Below are 6,422 nucleotides of genomic sequence, written 5' to 3' on the forward strand. Positions count from 1 at the left end.
TGCACAAACTACCGGTAAATAGCAACTTAACATAGCAACGCTTATTTTGACGACAGCGCAAGTCTCTTCGGTTCAGATGGCAGTAGTGATAGGGGACACATTTACGACAATAAAATCCCAGTCAAAAATGTCTGGGAACGTTTAGCGTCAAGACTTTTGAGACCAACTTGGGAACGTTTAGCGTCATTGAGAATTGAACATGGGAAATATTAGGTCTGTAAAGCGACAAGGGAACGTTGGGTAGTTGTAAAGGGACAATAGGAATGGAACAGGTGAGGTGACGTCACAGTGCTGGATATTTGTAACAATGTAGCAAGAGTTTGACTTGAATACGCCCGGCTCTAGGGAGAGACAAATACAGTAGAGATATATACATAGAAATATATAACACATATACATAGATCGATGAACATCAATCTATCACACAAATATATATACAACCGACTAAAAAATGTTAGGCTAGAAAGTAAATCATTTCGAGTCAAATGAGTGGTCCTTAAATAGAGCCTCTGGGTTTCTTCTATTTTCTTACAAACCCCAAATATGCTATTTACCCATACATAGGAAGAATAACAAAAAAATAACGAATGAGATAACTCTTCTCACTGCTACCAAGAACTGATGCCCAGGCTGACTGCTCGGGTTAATTTACAGACATTTTCAATCAATTTTGCAGAGAGTTTCGTCCTTGAGCAATGCACAAATCGTCATCATCTAGCAATTTAACATAACAATGCTTATTTTGACGACGGCGCGACTCTCTTCGGCTCAGTTGGCATTATCATTTAAAAGTAAACTAAAACAACTTTTGTAGTACACCTTTTAAACTCTGCTTGGTTACGCAAGAATAAGTAAACACAGTTCAGGGTGTCCTTACTGGTTCTGAGCAGTTGCAAATATTTATACATACAGCAATTGTATCAATATTGTTTGTGCATAGCTACTCGTCATGACGATTTGTTGTTAACATCTGCAATTTTATGTTTACATTTTCTCTACAATCTGTATCCAATATTTCTCTCGGTAAATACCACCATTTATTTAATCAGTGAATAGTAGTTATGCATGCTGATTGGTCCTTGTATTTTTTATATAAGGAAAATTGGGAAAGATGTATAGCCTCAAATGGGGAATTAATATGCAATGGCATTGAAGCCTCAAAGGGAATTATAGCCTCAAAGGGAATTATAGCCTCAAATGGGAACATTATTACTTAGTGGCTGACTTCACATCAGGTAGTGAATTTGTAACAGTGATCGAGTTGACCTCAATACGCGTTACTCAAGGTAGATATGGAAAGGGCTGTGTGGAATATTTATAGGGACAGAATAGTTGATAGGGACGATATGTTTTCATAGGGACAAAGGTTTTTTTGAGGACAAATATACACATACACAAACAAACACTTAAGCAACATAAAAACAAAATAGTTTCTTGGCAATAAGTATACCTTTTATCTAGGCAATTGAATGACCCTAAAAAGTTCCGTAGGGTTCTTCTTCTTCTCCTTTTTCTACTTCTTTTTTTCTTCTTTTTTGTTGTATTTTTTCCACCACGTTCTCACTTTTAGGAGGATTTTGTTAGCCTCATATATGATGTCTGTATGCCCCATCCTTCGAAACATTTATTGGGTTTCATCCAATTGTCATTCAGACTCAAAGTTTTCCTTTATTTTCTTTTCATTTACTTTCTTCTCCTTTCCTCATGTAGCTTTGTTCTTGTCCACGTGCTCTTCCGTGAATTTTAGGACCTTCTTCTCAGCTTTGTTTTAATGAACTGAACCCCACTGCACGCTCCTTGGGGGATAAGACCACTCTGTCCCGGCCTCTATCACTTCTCAAGAAATACTTGACTTTCACCATGTAGTCAATGACCTTCTTCAATATAACAACTATACAATGTAACTTTAAATAACAGGATGAAACGCCTAGCATACGTAAGTAAAATCATGCCCAGTTAATGATTCGGGGTATTATCTATTGTCCTTTCTGTATTAGCTACAATCGTAATTAGAATCACGCTTAACTATGATTATAAAGTTATATAGGTTATACACTGCGAATTTACTGTCATTAATAATCTAAAAAATAAAAAAATGTGCAAGTCAAAGTGACTCCTTAATTCGTACATCAATATTTGTTTATTTAAGTAGCGAATTTTGAACAGTAACTAAAGGATCAAATTAGGTTTTGCTTAGTTTAATCGACACGGATTTCCAAGCCAAACTGGAATCCCTGAATAATGAGGCATAGTAGCCAGACTGAAGAACGCAGCGCTTTATATGCATGAAGCACCGAGTGATCACATTTCCTCACACAAACTGCGCATCACAAACAAAACAATCAAATCAGTTAATAGCGCAACCCCAAAATAAATTATCTTTATACTTTTGTTACATAAACAACACACTAATACAAACAAAAAGTACTATATACTTCATACTAACGCATACTGGACAAGGGAATACTATTTAAAATACACACCAGAAGAATTACATAAAAGCACTTGACCTATGTATTCCTTTTACACAAGCGAAACTAGTAATTATTTATCGTCACACCACTAAACCTTCACATACAAAAACAAATTATTGATGCGGATCTATTGTTTGTTACACAAAACAGACACACACATAACATTCCCTACACATATTTCACTTGGAATTTCCCATACCTACAAAGAGTAGGACATATCATGGTCAACTCCAACAATGTATCTAATATCCCCCGCCTCCCGATTGAGGTCAGTCCCTTGTAACACTGTCCCCATTTTGAGGACAGAAAAATCCATTCCTATTTTAATTTCCCGTTTGAGGCTTTAAATCTTCCACCATTTTCATTAGATTAATAAACATGTAAGAGACCCATTTGCCGTATGTAGCTAAGCATGTCGGTAATCATCATTTTACCCAAGAACTTGATGGCATTAATGTGATACAAAGGGTAACAGTAGTAACTAATATGATTTGAATGTGCTATTGTATATATTTTTTTTAAAAATCAGCCTTCGCATAATTATATTACAGATTCCTGCAAGACGCTTAATAATCCTTTATTATTGTTGAAGAACGCTACGGTGGTCTAATTAACGTGGGTATCTGATTTCGATGCCGGATGTGCGTGTCATACCAAAGACTTATACAAATAGTACCAGCTGCTGCCTGGCTAGACGCTCCGCAATAAAGGATTAGTTTAGGACTGTTCTACCTGGTGGCTACGATGGCCGATAGCGGCCGCCAGAATACAACATAAAACTAACATGAATTTGTACATATACACATTTTATACGTGACGGATCTACATATTAAAGTAAAAGTGATTTGTACGTGTACACATTTTGTTCAAAAGTGTACCTGACGGATCAACATATTAAAGCGATAGAGATTTGTACGTTTACAAATTTCTCTCATATATGTACATGTACAACTCTCTATTACTTCACAAGTAAACCCAATTAACATTCACTGCGCAGTAATACATTAGAAATAACAATTCACCTTTCTGATAACCTCTCGGCTTATTTATTCGATCGTCTGAACCCAATTACAGTGGTCTCTGTGTTAGCAAGAAAGCGGGAGAAAACCTACATCACAGTTATAACAAAGTTGTTCTCAGTTATAAGTAATTATTTGAGTACACCTCTCTCTCTCTCTCTCTCTCTCTCTGTGACTGTACATCCATCCATCCATCTTGTGTATCATTTAATTTTATTTTACTGTCTTTGATACCATAATTCACCTTGATGATGGGAAATAGTTTATCTTTCATTCTGTGAAAAATGAATACGAGTTTGTTATTTTTGAAGGTGTGGAAGCGTTAGCACTGTTCTACCAATGAATAGAATTATAGTCCTAGTTAAGTCATTGAAACGATAAAATAATTTCTACACAAATTATAAAAATTGCTGAAATTGTTTTACTCTCAACAGAACAATTATCTGCGATGAATACTAACAGCTTTCTAGAACTTGTATTCATATGCAGTATGCTTCTTTATTTTCCAGGTCAGAATGTTATAAGGCTTTTAAATAAAAGAAGAAAGAAAAATACGTACGTAATTGGAATTTTTGCTTCATACCTCCCTGAAGGATATCGGAAAAAGTCCTGTTTTCCTATCAGTCCAGCAAAAACTAATCGCCATTTTTGTTCTCCAGTTTTGCAGACAGATTACTAATGAAGCAGCCATGTTTGATTTTAATAAATAGCCTTTGATGTATAAAGCAGTTAAAGAATGATCGCTCTGTCTATAATACTTTTTGGGTTTGACTCTCGACATATAGCCATTTTGATTATTGTTATAATGCTGATTTCTGAATTTTGTGGATTTGCTTGAACATTACCACACTGACAACTTTAAAAAGAGGTTCATTCAATGGATTATTTATGATACAAATAAGTATATATATTTCTCATGGAATATATTCTTTATTCTGAGTTCAGTGAATTATGTCTTGTACTACGCTGAGAAAAACTTCACGAAAAGTAAATATAGGATTTATTGGAAAAACGTCGTCATGAATCTGAGGTAAAATGCACAATACATTTTGTAATGTAATTATTTTTGACTTTAAATAAAATATGATATGTGTGTAACGCTTGTCGCATTTGAATGATAAACACAGGTTAGGCTTTTGCATTTCACGAATATCCTTCTGACACCAAGTAAACCAGTGCTAACACTAACCTCGTAATGCTGAGCGCATAGTGAGGCAGCTGTTAGTATAAGTTTCTTAAGTCTTTGGTATGACCCGGCCGGGGATGGAACCCTTTAACTGCCGCATACGAGGCGGATAAGCTCTAACCACTAGGCCATCGGAGCGTTCTTGCAATAAAGTGAACAAAATGGCCGTACCTACTTGATTGTACCGATGACTGTGTTACGTTTGCTCATCATCAATTAGCAAGTCGTGTATAAACCAAGGTATTATTACAAGCTATGGTTTGATATCTGAATATTTCCGCAGGCTAGAGTTAATCGCCTACGTAAGGTTACCGTGACCAGAGAGAAGATCCGAAATCTTGAATCTGCACAGGCGTTTGATAGCGCGACTTCTCCTTTGTGTGTTGCAGCTTAGTCCTAAGATCAGAGGAAACCCGTTTCCACGTGGACAGACAGCGAGAGGTACATTGTTCGCTACGTTCGATTGAATCGGTTCACTGCGATACGCAATTGGAATTGTGGTAGAAGGTGTGATTACAACATAGATCCGAATTATAACTTCTAACTAGCGAGCGAAACTTTAGTTTCGCCTAGGAAGATTATTGAGGGAGCCACTTTGGCGTTAAAGCGTAGAACAGATTATAAATGAAGAAAAGGTGGATGGAAGGTGGAGAAGGAGGGAAAGTAGTCTGAAGGAGAAAGTGGAGAGGGAGAAAAAGGAGTATAGCGAAGAAGAGGAGGAGGAGAAAGTATCTGGAGAAGTTGGGAGGAAGAGGATATGGAATTGGGGGGAATAGTAGAGAATAATACGCAGATGAGTAGACAACAAGAACAGGTGGAAATCGATCTCAAACTACTAACAAGTGATGCAATATGCTATTACAGGGTCGAGCGGAAGGAGAGTACTTGGAAAGTTTGAATCATTTGACTATTGAATTGTTATGAAATTGTTATTCGGTGACTTTTATTTTTTGTATATTCAATAATTTAACCATCGGCATTACTGGCTGGGGGCTCGAAGCTATACATCGATCTTTTACTAATGTAACTTCCTAAAATAAATAAAATAAAATATTGCGTGCATCCTAACCCAATCACAACAACTCTCACAGATTGTAGGAATAGTAAATATAAGGAGAGAGAGAGAGAGAGAGAGAGAGAGGAGGTTAGATTCGGAGTGGGGAAAGAAACAACATCTTCATTTATAGCGAAACAAGCTGCACCTCAAGGGACAGTATGTAACGTTGTGAATTTAGTATGGCAAGCCATATTTAATATTTTAATTTTGTGTACATTAGTATGAGATCATATATTCGTCCTTGTAAGTGTGGACAAGAATCGGTTATACCTCATTTCCTATTAATGATATGTTCTGTGCTTATGCCAATGACACAGACTGTATTTACGAAATGGATGCGCTTGTTGACAGAGCTTTGTACAAATGATGAGTGTGGTTCTGTCAGTGGCTTTATTATAGTTTTCTTGGTACCTTTCTCTGTATATTTGTGCTTGTATCTTCTTCGTTTTAGTTTCCCTTTGAGCTCCATCAATCTTTTTCGTATGCATTCTTCACATGATCACGCGTAGTACTATATATATAGATATTTCTTTTGATTTGTTTGTGTGTTTGCAATGTATGCACACCTCCTCTTCTTCTGAACGACCATTTTCTGATCTTTATGCTACATACTAATGTATTACTTTCAGTACCAACGCCATACGAAATAGATTTAATCGTGCTGGAATGCCATCAAAGAGAGGACC

The sequence above is a fragment of the Sinohyriopsis cumingii genome, unplaced genomic scaffold (genome assembly GCF_028554795.1).
Source record: "Sinohyriopsis cumingii isolate HCF-2022 unplaced genomic scaffold, ASM2855479v2 utg002217l, whole genome shotgun sequence".
Taxonomy (NCBI): domain Eukaryota; kingdom Metazoa; phylum Mollusca; class Bivalvia; order Unionida; family Unionidae; genus Sinohyriopsis; species Sinohyriopsis cumingii.